This window comes from Lemur catta, chromosome 1, assembly GCF_020740605.2.
Source record: "Lemur catta isolate mLemCat1 chromosome 1, mLemCat1.pri, whole genome shotgun sequence".
NCBI lineage: Eukaryota > Metazoa > Chordata > Mammalia > Primates > Lemuridae > Lemur > Lemur catta.
The window spans coordinates 185,481,773-185,499,046 of NC_059128.1; positions in this window are offsets into that span (position 1 = coordinate 185,481,773).

The following is a 17,274-nucleotide window of genomic DNA, read 5'->3' on the forward strand; positions in this document are numbered from 1 at the left end:
TTTACTTGCTGTGGCATTGCCTGTTGCTCAGATGCCAGTGGCTGCTATTCCTGAGCCCCTGCACAGCTCAGCTCAGCTGCCCCTCTAGGAGCTCCTGCATCGCTCAGTGTATTTTTTGAGGGGAGAAATATAAACTTTGGCCCTTTCATTGATTACTCTCCCTGTGTTAGCGTATTCTCTGGGGTAGAGAATTCAGAGCTCTACATGGCATTGTTCATGACTTTCTGAATGAACTTGGGTAAGTCTCAACCTCAGAGGGTGTTGGGGGCAAAAACATTTATTTTATTTGCTTTACATGTTCGACAATAAAAGTGAGAAAATGCATATGGAAGTGCATTGCAGTAGGACTCTTTATCAGAAATGGAAGGATACAAAGCATTCAGAGAAAAGTGTTTTTAAGGTTTCCTAGGAGATCAGGATGAAGTTTAATATTCCCTCAAAGTAAATAAGTATTTCTGTGTTAAAGTCCACCAATGAAAGACCATCAGGAACACACTTGTTTAGATTTGTTTTTCTTGCTGTTGCAAGACTGGGAGCACCTTAAAGGAACCATGAGGAGTTGGGAGAAGCTTCTTATAGGATGTGGGTGCGTACTGGATGATTCAAGGGGAGGCTTAAGGAAGTGGGGACCAATTCTGAACTGGATGTTTCAGGAAGCAGGGGCAATTTTGTGACGGTGTATCTTAATCATTAAGATAGAAGGACCACAGTTGGATGGGAGTTATCCTTGGTGAGGTAAAGGAGCAGCAGTCACTCATGTTAGACAGAAGAGGGGGATATTTCACCATTTTTGTGGTTGCAGAGTGGCCTTATCTGTGTCTCCTTCCAAATACAGGCACGGAGTGGCCTTGTTTAGACATTGTTTCTATTCTGTGAGTGTTGTTTATATTTGCATCGGGAACATCATGGCCAGCAGGGCTGTTTTTTACTTTCTTACCTGGTTTCAGGTATGAATATTTATTTATTCCCTCTTCTGGAAGGCAAAGAAGGAAGTCATATTCTAGAGGGGGGCCATGGCTGAACACTAGGATACAGGGTCTCTAACTGGGTTTTGGAGATTGTGTAAAGGACAAGAATTAAGTTACAGGACCAAAATGGGAAACAATAACAACCAAAAGCCAAGGAGTGGAGCATATCAGGGAAGGTAAATGGGAGATTACCCTGAAGAGATTCCAGAGGCTGAGTGCAGCTCCTCCTGCAAGCATGAGTTTGTGTGCAGCTACACACAAGGAGCACGCTGGTACATGTAAGGAGCCTGAGGGCACATGTAAGGAGCAGGGTGGTCCATGTAGGGAGGCTAAAGAAGATGAACAGAATCCCTGTTCCCTGACTTCAAATCTACCAACCAGATTCCCTCACCAACTCCAAGGCAAAGTTATTCATTTTACCTCCCTGTGATTTTACCTTCCTGTGATGTTTCTTATAGTCTATATCTATATACATAATGTTCATTTAAATCTTTACTTTAGATAACAATGAGAGGGATAAACTATTAACACTGGTTACTTCTGGGAAGTGATACTTAAGGGTTTAAGGAGACATTGTCACTCTTTGCTCTATATGCTATATATTATCTAAATTTTATGGGCTAATTTATTTAATTTTTTATTTTTAATTAGTTTGGGTACATAATAGTTGTATATGTGTACAGGGTACATGTGATGTTTTCATACAGGCATACAATGTGAATTAGTCAAATCAGGGTAATTGGGTATCCATCACCTCAGGTATTTATCATTTCTTTGTATTGGGAACATCCCAATTCCACTCTTTCAGTTATTTTAAGGTGTATCCTAACTTATTGTTCATTATAGTCACTTTGTTGTGCTATCAAATATTATTCATTCTATCTACCTAACTACATTTTTGCACCTGTTAACATCCCTACTTTTTGCAGCCCTCCCTGCTACCCTTCCCAACCTCTGGTAACCATCATTATACACTCTGTCTCCATGATATCAATTGTTTTTTAATATTTAGCTCCATATATGAGTGAGAACATGTGAGAGTTATCTTTCTGTGCTTGGCTTATTTCACTTAACATAATGTTTTCCAGTTCCACCCATGTTGTTGCAAACAGCAGGATTTCATTCTTTTTTATGGTTATATAAATTCCATTGTGTATATGTTCCTCAATTTCTTTATCTGTTTATCTGTTGATAGACGCTTAGCTCGATTTCATATCTTGGCTGTTGTGAATAGTGCTACAATAAACATGGGAGTGCAGATATCTTTTCAATACACTGAATCCCCTTCCTTTGGATATATATCCAACAGTGGGATTGCATAATCATATGGTAATTCTATTTTCAGTTTTTTTGAGGAACCTCCATACGGTTCTCCATAGTGGCTGCACTAATTTACCTTCCCACCAACAGCATATGAGGGTTCTTCTTTCTCTGCATCCTTGCCAGCATTAGTTATTCCCTGTCTTTTTGATAAAAGCCATTTTAACTGGAGTGAGATGATATCTCATTTTAGTTTTGATTGGCATTTCTCTGATGACTAATGATGTTGAGCATTTTTTCATATACCTCTTGGCCATTTGTATGTCTTCTTTTGAGAAAAGCCTATTAAGATCCTTTTGGGTTAATTTATTTTTAATTATATTAGTACATTAAAAACAAAAGTGAAGCAACTTAAATGGCAGTGGTGGTAGTGAATCACATGGTTTTCTGGTGATGCTCTCTGAAAGATGATCTTAGAATATTATTATTATTCCTTTTTTGTTTTTGGAAGGGAAAGTCAAAGTTTCCTCTTGTGAAGGGGATGGTGTAGGTGGCTTGGATTTGTTTAAAAGATAGTTTTGATGAAAAGCTAAAACCATGATTCTAATACACATATAAAATGAAAGATGTTAAGGATTTTATTTAATTCATTAACTAGTGGGAAACCAGTAAGACGTACAACCAGTTCAGAAGAATTCAAAGAGTAGACACATGTATAGGCAATGAGGAATGCTGAAATGAATTTGCTTAATAAATATAAAACTGACTTCTCAGAGAAGGATATCAGTTTGCACCTCTCCCTGGCAAAATTCAATTGCAGTCTATGGACAAGAGTCATTTGCATTGCTATTGGTTACCTACATTTACAGAGCTGTCCAGTTACAAGGTGCACTAAACAGGGCACCCAGTAATATTATTTGCCCATTTTAAAGGTTTTCATGTTTTTCTGCCAGCTCAGAATAACGTTTGTTAAAATTCAGATGTTTCTGCCTGAGCTAAGACCTGTACTTAATATTATGTGTGTTAAAAGAGAAAAGGGAGAATACTAAATGAAATAACAAATTGGTTATTTGTCATAATTCTATTCTGATGTTTATGTTCTGGGTGGTAAATGACCAACCAAAAATGATTATTAAATTTACGTTTATTTTCTATTTTATCTTTGGGAATGGAGCAGAGAGCAAAGTATCTATTGCGATAAACAGGATAGTACATTAAAAATACTCAATTTCTTTTTTAGTGATGGTTTATTCCTTTACTGCTTTGAGCATGTTTTTCAGAGAAAAGTTGATATACCTACCACCCACTGAAATAAAGTCACATTCCTATCTTAACCTATCCATTTAACCAGAAGAATTTCATTTCTTTCCTAGATATAAAGACTGTCCACATATATTTGCTTGGGTTTTTAAAGGTGGTACCTGCCTCCCCACCCCTTCACACAGAAACGTCATTTTCCTAATGGTAGAAACTTAAACATTTGATCTAATTGCAAGCAGGAAGGGTAAGCTGTAGGATGGGAAGCAGGGCCATCGAGGAGCAGTGAGTAGGAAGGGAGTCATACACCAATGCTTGTGTAAAACTGATCACTTTGGAAAAAGTCAAGAAAGCTGATTTCTGTCACTGCTTCTCCTGTTCCTTCCTTGTCATTTCTTTGCTATTTTTCATGTCACTGCAAGGTATGCATATTGGGTGTTCTAATGTTTGTGTTTATAATGAAAATTAATAGAATCTTATTTGGAAAATAATTAAAAAATTGGGAAAGGGATGAGGAAGAGAAAGTTAGAGGAGAGAATTCATCATAACTTTTAAAGAGAGGTACATTAGCCACAATTTTCCCACACCAAACCAAACTAAATAAATGTGTTACCACACATAATCCGGGAAAGGAACCTCAGCACTCCTCCTGATTATGGAAATAATGAAAATTTAAAATAAATTAAAATAAGGACATATTTGAGGTAGTATTAGTTATATTCTTTCCTTTATTTTTATTTTATTTATTTTATTTTTTAAAATTTCAGAATATTATGGGGGTACAAATGTTTTGGTTACCTGAATTACTTTTGTATAGTTTGAGTCAAAGTTGTGTGTCCATCACCCAGATAATGTGCATTGCACCCATTAGGTGTGAATTTACCCACCCCCTCTTCTCCCCTCCCACCTGCATGATTTCTGTTGAATTTTACTACTATATGTACACATGAGTGTTGATCATTTAGTTTCCATTTAATAATGAGTACATGTGGTGTTGGTTTTTCCATTTTTGTGATACTTCACTCAGGAGGATGGTCTCCAGTTCCATCCAGGTTGTTACAAAAGGTATTAGTTCACCATTTTTTATGGCTGAGTAATAATGCATGGTATACATATATCACATTTTGTTAATCCACTCGTGTATTGATGGGCACTTGGGTTGTTTCCACATCTTTGCAGTTGTGAATTGTGTTGCTATAAACATGTGCAAGTGTCTTTTTTTATAAAATGTCTTCTTTTCGTTCGGGTAAATACCCAGTAGTGGGATTGCTGGATCATATAGTAGTTCTACTTTTAGGTCTTTGAGGTATCTCCATACTAGTTTCCACAGAGATGGTACTAGTTTCCAGTCCCACCAGCAGCGTGTAAGTGTTTCTTTCTCTCCATATCCATGTCAGCATCTGTTGTTTTGGGACTTTTTGATGAAAGCCATTCTCACTGGAGTTAGGTAATATCTCATTGTGGTTTTGTTTTGATTTGCATTTAGAGATGTTGAGCATTTTTTCATATGTTCATTGGCTATTAGTCTATCTTCTTTTGAAAAGCTTCAGAAAAGACCTTGAATAGCCAAATCAACCTTAATCAAAAAGAACAAATTGGGAGGCATCACTTTACCAGACTTTAAGGTATACTACAAGGCTATAGTAACCAAAACAGCATGGCACTGGCACAAGAACAGAGACATAGACCAATGGATCAGAACAGAGAACCCAAATATAAAACCATCCTCATATAGCCATCTGATCTTTGACAAAGCAGACAGAAACATACAATGGGGAAAAGAATCCCTATTCAATAAATGGTGCTGGGAAAATTGAATAGACACAGGTAGAAGACTGAAACAGGATCTGCACCTCTCACCACTCACAAAAATTAATTCAAGATGAATAACAGACTTCAACCTAAAACATGAAACTATAAGAGTTCTAGAAGAAAATGCTAGAAAAATTCTGTAGATATCGGCCTAGGCAAAGAATTTATGAGGAAGACCCCAAAGGCAATCACAACAACAACAAAAATAAATAAATGGAACCTGATTAAATTAAAAAGTTTCTGGACAGCCAAGGAAACAATCAATAGAGTGAATAGATAACCTACAGAATGGGAGAAAATACTTGCATTGTATACATCTGATGAAAGGCTGATAACCAGAATCTACAAAGAACTCAAGCAAATCAGCAAGAAAACATCTTCCCTTTACTTGCTGCACTGGGACAATACCCATATGTTCTAGTAGTGGGGGAAAGGTACTATGACCCCAGGAGGGACAATCAAGCTTTTCTAAATCCTGTCCTTTGCTTTGAAAGAGTTACCCCCACGATTTCAGAAAACTTTTGTTTATTTGATGGGATATTGTTCACACTTGTAGACTGTGCAAAACCAAAGTAGGCAGTATTAATTTGAAGACAGAGACCCTCCCGGGGACCAGCTCTGCCTCTGGCTTAAATGCTATAAAGTCTCATTAATTTGGGCTCCACACAGTCCTAATTCCATAGAGACTAGTCTGAGGTTTGCTCTGCAAACTCTTTTTTCATAGACGGTGAAAATTAATGCTATATATAAGACTTTGGTAATGTTTGCAGTGGTAGTGCTTTACACTTATAAAATCAGCTATATTCTGGGCATCTTAGAAATATAATTTAGGTTTTTTGTTACATTAAACACATATTTATTACGTACACTGCCAAGTTCTGAAAGGAAAAAGGAAAAATTGTTCAATCTTGTGTGGGTCTTTGGGTTGCAAATCTGGCTTATTTTGAAGATCTCTCTTAACCATAGTTTAAATGAACAAACCAATGAACAAAGGAATATTGTAGCATAATCTGAATTAACTGTATTCATCTCAATTAAATAAAATGTCTTTTATGCCAGAAATATCTTCATAATGGTGGTTTCTAAAGAGTTACATTTAGTTCAAGGTAGTTGTGTGGCAGCATTTGTTATTCAACAAACTTTTATTGAGAGAGTATGACTATAAGCCAAGTCAATTTATTAGCTTGTTTCACTGAACTGTTTGAACAACCAGGTAAATTATTTTAACCAGGTTTCAAAAGTGCTTCTGACCCATTCAGTAGAGACTTTGACAGTTAAGCCAAAGTAATCAGATATTATTGAATACTTGACAGTTGTACACAGAAAACTATGTAGTGATAATGGCACTTATTAAAGTATAAAAAGAGACATTTTCAATCTTAATAAGATATATAATATTAAATAGATCATTTAAAATATGCAAATACCATTTTAGATGTATCTTCTGGTTGATTTTAAGAGGTATGTGTGCAAGTGTGTGTACAAACACACACATTTTCATCTAATATTTTATCAGGTTGATTTGAACTATGCCCTTTTTTCAGAATGCAAGAACGCACTAGTGTTGATTAGTTAAGTGACTTGCACAAGGTCACAGAGTTAGTAAGTGGAAGAGTCAGGCTTCAAACCTAGAGACAGAGCCTGATACTTAACCACTGGTATTATTAGAAACTGATATTTTTGAAATAGTTACTAATGCACTTGCCTCTTGGTATTTTTTTTAAAAAAACAAAATTTCTCTAGTCCTTCTATCATTAGGGCCACATCATGAGGCTTTTGTGCTAAGGAAGGGAAAAGATATCTACCTGGAGCAAACAAGCTCATAGAGTTGGTAAGAAGGTGACTATGACATAGTGAGAGCTGCTTCCAGAAGGGAAAGAGAAAGTAAGTAGAAAGTCCTGATACCGAAGAAAGGGGAAATTGAGAAAGAGAGGAGGCCAGATAAGAGTTTCCTGGCCCTCCATGTCCTTGGAGTTGAGCTTGGGCTAGGTGTTAAACATCCAAACAGGTTTGGGGCTGTCAGAGAGTTTCCGGGTTAGAGAGATTGCAGGCAGTTGAGGGAAGCCCTGGGTTTGTTATGGCATCTTGTTGAACATGGGACCATTGCATGGACTGAGTTCAGAAGTGATGTTGGAGAGAGGTGTTTCCATGGATGGGCCTAAAATAGTACCCCTAGTCTCTATAGCCTGTGCCACGGTGTGCTGGAGAATCACATGTAACTGTAGGCTGTGAGAGGGTGGAAAGGAGCGTGGAAGCTGAGGGACTGATAGACTAGAAAGAGACTGGAGTCATGGAAATGAGGTCACAGAGTGAAGGCAGGTGAATGACTATAGGTCTACAGTCTTGTTGGTGAGTATCAACATGGTAGCCATGACAATGACCAAATAGGGCGAGGCCAGCAAGGACCCAGATTATGGCACATAGACCAGAGGCTCTTCCCCACCTTGTCATGAACTTTCTCTGGAACTCAGAGGAAGGAAGAATTGGTTGGGGAGATTCCTTGAGAGAAGAGAAATCACCATAATGAAGAGTCTAAATCTGAAATACATTAAGTCTTTACCTTAAGAGAGCATTTAAAAAGAAAGAGATGCTGTTACCTTTCTTTTGCAGAATCAAGTGTTACTCCTCAACATCATCAATTCAACTCTACCTCAATGGCCATCATCAGAACTGGAGTCAGACCAAGCTAGAGTAAGCAAGATGAGAACAATTGCAGAAAATACAGTTGCATTTAGTGCACATTGGAGTCATTATAAAGTCTGATTCTGCTACATCATATTGATGTATGTCACAAATATTGGAAGTCACTTCTGGCAAGTTGAGCAATAACCTACTTCCTCTATAACCAAATGGACTCATATAAAAATATCATGTTGTACATCTTAAACATACACAATTAAAAAAAAACACACGAAAACCCTTGACCTTCATGATCCCGAGGCACTAGAGCCTCCCTTGAACCTTGAGGAGATGTCAGTCAGAAATTTCTTGCCATGGTTTCTTCTTCACTAGAAATCCCCAATGGAGTACAGGAGCTCCTGGTAACACTCCTTATCTTTTGTTCTTAAAGACAGATGGATGTCTGGGACATCTGTACCTCCCACAGGCAGGTCACTGAATTAGAAAAGTCATCTAAGCCACTACGGAGCTTTGTGACCTTGAGGATACTACTTAACTTTTCTGAGCTCCAGGTTCTTCATCTATAAAGTATAAATAATAGTAAAGTAGTATTTACCACTTATATTTTTTGTAAGGGTTAATGAACAATGAGACAAATATACTGTGGAATTTAAGACGTTATTCTTATAGGTAATACTGTTATCATTGCTATTACTATTGTTAACTCATATATTTTGAGCTCAGAGTTGGGGATGCTGATGTGATTCAATAATCTAAGCACATGCAAAGCTATGTGTATGGTTTTATGAACCACCACATATCATTCTTTTAAATACAAGATGCATAACTCTACATTTTATTGCATATTGCCTCATTTTCTAATTATTTTACTTAGTTTTATTGATTCTCACCATCTAAATGATCATTTCCAGGCAGAAACTGTGTCTAATGGCATATAAATATAGTAGTAGAGGTTCTAATATGATATATATAGTACATACAAAAGCTATAAAATGTGAATTAGAGATTAGAAGTACTCATTTCAACCAATTTACAAGATGGAAATATTCTTGAAAACATTACTGAACAAATAGAACAGGAAAAGATGCGTGCATATAAATTAGAAATTAAGAAATCAAACAATCCACTCAGGCTCTTAAAAACTCCAAATCTTATCTTTGTATTTTCTATTGTTTCTTTCATTGCTTAAGTTTCTTTTATTGTCTTTTCTCCTTTATTATTACAAAAACAATGCAGTCTTTGGCTCACTGCAGATTAAAAAAATAAAAAGAATAACATAAAGAATATCCACTATCCTATCCACTTAAGAATAACATAAAGAATATCCACTATCCTATCCACTTTAATATCTTGTTAGATAGAATTTAAAAAATCAAACCACACCTATTTTTGAAAATTATTAGAATTTAAATAACCAGATCCATCCTGTGGACATTTAGGCTGTTTCCAATTAGCCCCTTTTGTTGGATATCAGGTTATTTCCAACTCATTACTATTGGAGTCAGATGCGCTACTGTTGCACCACGAAGTCATCCAACTCATTACTATTAATATTGTATTACCTTTTGCTGCTGAAACCGATTACCACGTATTTAGTGGCTTAAAACCACACAAATTTATTCTTTTACAGTTCTGGAGGTCAGAACTCTGAAATCTGTTTCACTGGGGTAAAGTCCAAGTGTCAGTGGGCTAGTTCCTTCTGGAGGCTTTGAGGGGAGAATCCACTTACTTGCCTTTGCCAGTTTGGAGAGAATGCTGGCATCCCAGTCTCTGCTTTCATCACATTGTCGTTTCTTCTGCGTTTCTTCTCCCTCTGTTTTCCTTTTATGAGGGCACATGTGATTATATCATTGGACCCATCTGGATAACCCAGGATAATCTCCTCATCTTAAAGTCTTTAACTTAAACACATTGGCAAATTCCCTTTTGCCACGTAATGTAACATATTCCCAGATTCTGGAGATTAAAACATGGACATCTTGAAAAGTCATTATTCAGCCTGCAACAGCCATCATAAACAGGTATGAGCAGGTACAACAGTTTGGGGAAAAATACTAGGAAAAAAGGAGAAGATCTTCTCCAAATCCTGAAAATTTTATAAAGAGTGATGAAAATGTTTAAAGACATAAGAATAGTTGCAAAACTGCTGCAATTTCTAATACTGCCTGATATGGGGACCGGTGGTACACATTTCAACCAGTTGGAAATCTTGACCGATCTGTTTTCCATCAAATAACCTAAAGTCTACCATGGACGTACAAAGAGGGCAAGTCAGGTAGACTGTGTGTGTGTGTGGGGGGGGGGTTGTGTATCTCAGGATGTGAGTCGTAGAGGAAGTGAAAAGTGAGCCAAGATTTGAGGGGAAAGAAGTGAATCAGGGATGGGGCATAGGGAGAAAGCCCCTGTATGTGAGTTAGGGAGGACCTGGGGATACAAGAGCATCGTATGGTTGAGGAACTAAAGGCGGGTTTATGTGGTTTGTAGGCTATTTTGAGGTGGCAGTGGGAGAGGGTGCTGAAAAAGAGGGAGCTAGTTACTTAACTAGAGCCTGGATCAAGCTGGAGCTTTTAAGACCTACTGTGGATGGATTTCATCTTAAGGCAGTTGCAGAGCCCTTGAAAATGACCTGGGTCTTCTGATACATGAACTTTTTTTCTTTTTTTTGTTTTGTAATTTCAGAATGTTACAGGGGTACAAATGCTTTGGTTACAAATGAATTTAATATTATTAAGATAGCAATACTCCCCAAATCGATCTACAGATTCACTGCAATCCCTATCAAAATCCCAGCTGGCTTTTTTTTTTTTTTCCAGAAATTGAAGAGCTAACCTTAAAATTCACATGGAGATTGGAAAGAACCAGAATGTTTAAATAGTTTTGTGAAGAAAAATAAAATTAGAGGGCTTAAATTTCCTGATGTCAAAACTACAACAAAACTATAATAATGAAGGCAGCACAACACTGGGTTAAGTAAGGATAGACATATAGACCCATGAAATAGAATTGAGATGATAATTCCTTACATTTGCAGTCAATTGATTATTGCCAAGGTTACCAGAGTAATTCAATGGAAGAAAGAATAGCTTTTCTAACAAATGGTGCTGGGACAGTTGATTATTTAAAAGAAAGAAAAAAAGAAAAGAACTTAGACCTTACCTTATATCATACACAAAAATAAACTCAAAATAGATCATAAACCTAAATCTAACAGTTAAAATTTGAAAACATAGAAGAAAACATACAGCTTTCTTTAAGTCATTAGCTATTAGGGAGATGCAAATCAAAACCACAATAAGATATCCCTTTATAAGCAGTAGAATGGCTATAACAAAAAAAGACAATAACAAGTGGTGACAAGGATGTAGAGAAATTAGAACTCTCATACATTGCTAGTGGGAGTGTATAACGGTGCAGCCACTTCAGGAAACAGTTTGGCAGTTTCTCAAAACGTTAAACATAGAATTACCATGTGACCCAGCAGTTCTACCTCTGAGTATCTACCCAAGAGAAATAAAATACACATCCACACAAAGACTTGCTGAAGAATAGCCAAAGAGTGGATAAAGTCCAAATGTCCATCAACTGATGAATGGATAAATAAAATGTGGTATATCCATACAGTGGAATATAATTTGGCAATAAAAAGGAAGAAATCTCTGATTCGAGCTTGAACATGAACAGACTTTGAAAACATTGTAAGTGAGAGAAGTCGGTAAAGATGACCACATGTTGTATAAGTCTGTTTATATATATGTCCAGAATAAGAAATTATTAGCAATGGAAAAATACATTAGTGGTTATCTAGGGCTAGGGGTGTGGGACAGCAAAAGGAGTGATCACTAATGGATATGGGTTTGTTTTGGGGGTGATGACAATATTCTAAAATCAGTCTGTGATGATGGATGCAATTCTTTAAGTATAAAACCCATTAAATTGTACATTTTAAATTGGCAAATTTTATGATGTACAAATTACATCTTAATAAAGACATTTTTAAAATGAAGTACTAATATATACTACAACATGGGTAAACCTCAAAACATTATGCTATGTGAAAAAAAAACAGACACAAAAACCACATATTGTATGATTCCATTTAAATGAAATGTCCAGAATGGGCAAATCTACAGAGACAGAAAGTAGATTAAGTGGTTGCATAAGGCTTGGAGTGAGGGAGGAATGGGAAATGAGGTTTCCTTTTTGAGATGACAGAAATGTTCTAAAATTAGATTGTGGTGATGGTTGCACAACTCTGTAAATATACTATTAGTAAAACAATATTGAATTGTACACCTCAGATAGGTCTGTTTTATGGTATGTAAATTATATCTCAGTGAAGCCGCAAAAAATATAAAAAGTGGTCTGAACATTGACATGGACAACTTTCCGTCAGTAACGGAATGGATTAAAAGAGGGACAATATTGGAAGCAAGCAGGCACATTAAAAATCTCAGGTGAGAGTTAAAGCTGGCTAGTTTTCTTTATTTCAAATTTTATTAAAAATAAAGATGTTTATTCTTTATAAGGCAGTGATTATAATAGTTTCCCAGTTTTAGTCAATTGCTTACCATCGTCACAATTTATGTTACAGCCATAGCACATTGCAGCTGTGTAAGGTGTTGCATCCAAGGAGAAAGAGGGTGCTTCAAGTTCTGTCTGGTAAGAGTTGCTGCTTACTGTGTCAGCCGATTTTGAGGCAGGGGATTAATGAGGCTGTCAAATCATTTCCCTGAAAATAGATGAAGCAGAAGAGACGGTAACCTGTGGCTTTCTCAGTTCAGCAAGGCAGCTGTTTAAAAATGTTTATGCCTGCAATGTCTGAGTGTCTTTCTCCTCTGCTGTAATTGAGGTCTTTTTCTCTATTTAGACATATAAGGGGCTCTTCTATAAAAAGTGATTAGTGTTGATCTGTTAAAAAATCCAAAAGCCTGCTTCTTACACACCTCAAGACCTCTCATCAATAGCTTGAATTTCATAATAACAACATTCTTATGAAAGCTGATTTATTTTTAGTCTTCCTGTCTTCTCATTATAAAGATACAGGCAAGCCATAATGTCATAATGTCACAAAATTCAAATTACAGGTAGTACTCTTTTAACTGTTGGAGACACACATTAAAAAAACTATAGTTGATCCCTGAACAATGTAGGGGTTAGGGGCACCGACCCCTTCCACAGTTGAAAAATCCATGTATAGCTTTAACTCCCCCAAAACTTAACTATTAATACCTTACTGTTGATTGGAAGCCTTACTGATAACATACAGTTCATTAACACATGTGTTGTATGTTACACATTATTATATACTGTATCTTTTACAATGAGGTAAGCTAGAGAAAAATATTAAGAAAATCATAAGGAGGAGAAAATATATTTGCTGTTTATAAATAGCAAGTGGAAGTGGATCATCATAAAGGTCTTCATCCTCATAGTCTTCATGTTGAGTAGGCTGAGGAAGAGGAGGAAGAGCAGGGGTTGGTCTTGCTGTGTCAGGGGTGGCAGAGGCAGAGGTAAATCTGTGCATAAGTCAACCCATGCTGTTCAAACTCCATGTTGTTAAAGGGTCAACTATAATATACGTTACGTGAAGTAAAAACAATTTAAATATGTATAATTAGGTGTTGTGTTCATTTCTTGACTACTTAGAAGGACAGCTTCATATAGGAAACAAAAAACCATAGTAGATTAGTATATTTATTTATCTGCTGGTATGATATGAATATTACCTAGGATTCCGAAATGATTATAAAGTTAAGAGAATGACATAAAGAGATTTAAAAGCTAAGTAGCATCTGACAAGCTGTTCCTGACCAAATGACTGTGATCCAGCGTTGAGTTCACTGTGTTGGCCGCAGGGCTCAGGCTTCTCAGAGCACACAGCAGTGTTCATCTGCAGTAGGCTGGGGGTCTGAGCTTTTCCTGGAAACCATAGAACAGCCTTTAAATACTCTTAGCCTCTGTTAATAAGATGGTTCTCAGAACTTGTAGGAGCTCAGGTGTTTTCTTTTGCTTAAAGGCAAAGACAAGTCTGGACAGAATATGTTATTGTTGTGGAAGGAAGCCTGTCTTTTGCCAGGGCCCTTAGGGGACTGCAAGGATCTACTGTCCAGGGAGTTCACAGTCTCAGATCTAGGAGTCTGGATGTGGACACATGGGATTAAATACCCATGGCCATTTGCACCAATGTTCATCTGGCATCTTTTGCCTTGACGAGGGGTTCTTGAGGGCAGAGTCCTGTGGAAATGGAAATGAGGTTCAAAATATTATTGAGGAACAATCTCACCTTGACACTTAACAAAACAACTTGCTACTGCTTACTCTGGCAGCATATTATTAAGCTATCATCAAATTTGAGCCTTGGAAAAGCTCACTCAGAACCATAACATTGCTGACTCATTAGGACCCTTAGACTCAGAAAAAAGGCTGTTTAGTCTAAAGCCCCCTGTTTGGTGCTGAGGGGCCTGAGGTCCACAGAGTTGAAGAGAGGGCCGGATGGTGGAGTAGCTGGACCTAGAATCCCCCCTTTGGACTTGGTCCGTGTCCTTTCTCTCTACCACAAGGCCTCCAAAAGGATGTGGGCCTTGGTGTCTGTGTTTTAGTGTGTACTAGCTGTGTGGGCTCACACTTCTTCATTTGTAAACAAAACTAGTTGTATAGGGTGTTTTGAGGGCAAAATGAAATGTTAAGCATCTACCACTCTTCATGTAATAAAAACCCTGTGTATAAAAGCATGGGTGTCATTTTTTCCTATTTTTGCCTCATCTCTGATGAATTCTGCTATATTTGGAGAATGTAATCACTGTGGCCCTGGTAAAATATACTTTCATCCTGGGAATTACAAAAACAATGGATACCAGATGCTGATGCACAAATCAGAAGTCTCATCAACAATGAATCTAAGGCCGGCATGGTGGCTCACGCCTGTAATCTTAGCACTCTGGAAGGCTGGGGCAGGTGGATCATTTGAGCTCAAGAGTTCAAAATCAGCCTGAGCAAGAGCGAGACCCCATCTCTACTAAAAACAAACAAAAAAAATTGAAAGAAATTAGCTGGACAACTAAAAATATATAGAAAAAAATTAGTCTGGCATGGTGGCACATGCCTGTAGTCCCAGCTACTCGGGAGGCTGAGACAGGAGGATTGCTCGAGCCCAGGAGTTTGAGACTGCTGTGAGCTAAGCTGACACCATGGCACTCTAGCCCAGGCAACAGAGTGAGACTCTGTCTCAAAAAAAACAAAAAACAAATAAACAAACAAACAAACAAAAACATTGAATCTAGTGTCTGGCCTAGAGGAAGAATAAGATATGAGAAAACAATCTGAAAAATGTAAAATACTATAAAAATGCTAGCTTTTAAAAATTATTAATGTAACTTAAAATAATATATTTTAATGATTTTTTTTTTAATCATCCCTAGCACAGCTTTTTACCAGAGAGTTAAGACAGCTTTGGTGATAAACATACCTTTGTGCAGGGGTAGCCCTTGGCAACAAGAGGGATAATTGCTCAGAAACAGCTGCCTTCTGGTAAAAGAGGGAGATTAAAAACTCAGGAGGGATAGTTCCAAATAGGTCTGAGAAAGGCAATGAACTAAATCCTTACAGCTGAAGAGAGGGATTTTCAGGCTGTTGGTGAGGTGTAGGCTGTCTTCCAGAGTGCCATTTTGTTTGGCTAAAGCCAAACTCGAAAGCATACCTGGGGAAAGACTCCCCTGAGAATCAATCTTTTCTTTAAGTCTTGTCAGCATCATTTTGAAAGCATGAGGGTGGAACCCATGAACCATCCACACTTCAGAAAACAGAGACTTGTGAAACATTTGACAGAGGGAGATGTCACTCAGTCAGGGTCCAGGGGTGTGTCATCTACTAGCTCACTTGTTAAGGTAGAAGTTGGCTATGAGAAGACTGAGGCATGGGCCTATGGTTTCACCAGTGAAGTAGTGATGGGAGAGTCTCTTTTGGGAAGCTCCAGGGTCAAAAGGAGATCACACTTAGCCAACAAATGGGAAATCCTTCAGTGGGGATGAGGTGAAAGGAATGACCTTCATGTGGAAGGGCCGGTGGGACCCAGACGACTGGTGATGCTAATGATGTCATGTGATAAATATGGGGGGGGGGCGTAATTGTGTTGTAGAAGATGTGGGGAAATATAGAAAAGTATAAAGATGAAAATTAAAATCACACATAATCTAACAACAAAAAGTACTGCATTAGTGTCAATTTAAACTGGAAATGAATATGGAAACATGAAAATGATTTGTTTGTTAAGGTAGGGGGAAAGGTATTTCTTTTTCTTCTTCTTTCTTTTTTTTGATTTCTGAATTGTATTGTGTCTTTTAGTCCTTTTAATGGAAATATGGAGGTGAGAGAGAACTAAAAATATTGGTAAATTTTAGAAATTTAGAATGCCACTTTATATACCACTTTGTTATCTTCACTTTAAGCATATTGTGAGCTTTTCCCTTGAGAGTAAATAATTTTCTAAAACATGATTTAAATGGCTCCTTTGTATTCTATCCAGTGAATAAATCACAATTGAGTCAAAAATTCCCCATTGTGTACATTTAGTTTGTTCCATTTTTAATATTATAAATAAAACTGTATACAATATCTTTATATATGTTTTTGTGGATCTCTATTGCTTCCTTGAGAAAAATACTTTGAAGTCAAATCACATGATCAAAGAGCATACAGATTTTTCATGCTCCTGATACATACTGCTGGATTGTGTCTGAAACTATGAATTTATACTCCAAGTGGAAATGTTTATGAGGGGACAGAGAAAAAGACTGGGGACTGGGAATCCGTGGTGAGTTGTTCTGGAAAAAGAGATTGGGGGACAACTCTGAGAGAGGCCTAGCAGGAAAGGGAGGAGAGGGCATTCTCAGGAAGGAACCAAGGATATGGGACCAGGGACAAAGGCAGCAGTGAGCTGAGGGCAACACTTCACCTTAAAGTGCAGGTAAAAGAAAATGATGCATACGAAAAAATGTTCATTGAACTCTTATGGGCTTTACAAAATTTTTTCTAAGATACCTTATTACCATACTAGTCACTGATGAGGACATTGAAACATAGAAATTAAGTGGCTTTCCCACCACCACGCTAACAAAAGTGGCAGGATACAGATTAAAAATGATGCCTTCTATTTCAAATCCTATCCGTGGTTCTCTACCCAACTTTTTCTGTACCCTGAAGGAGAGAGCTTGGCCTGAAGTCACCTTTTTTTATACTTTCTGATGAAGCAGGATGCCTTTCCTCACCTTTAGGGTAAGAGAAGCTCCCACAAGGATGGCTGAAGTGAGAATGAATGAGACTGACCTATGATAAACAAGAA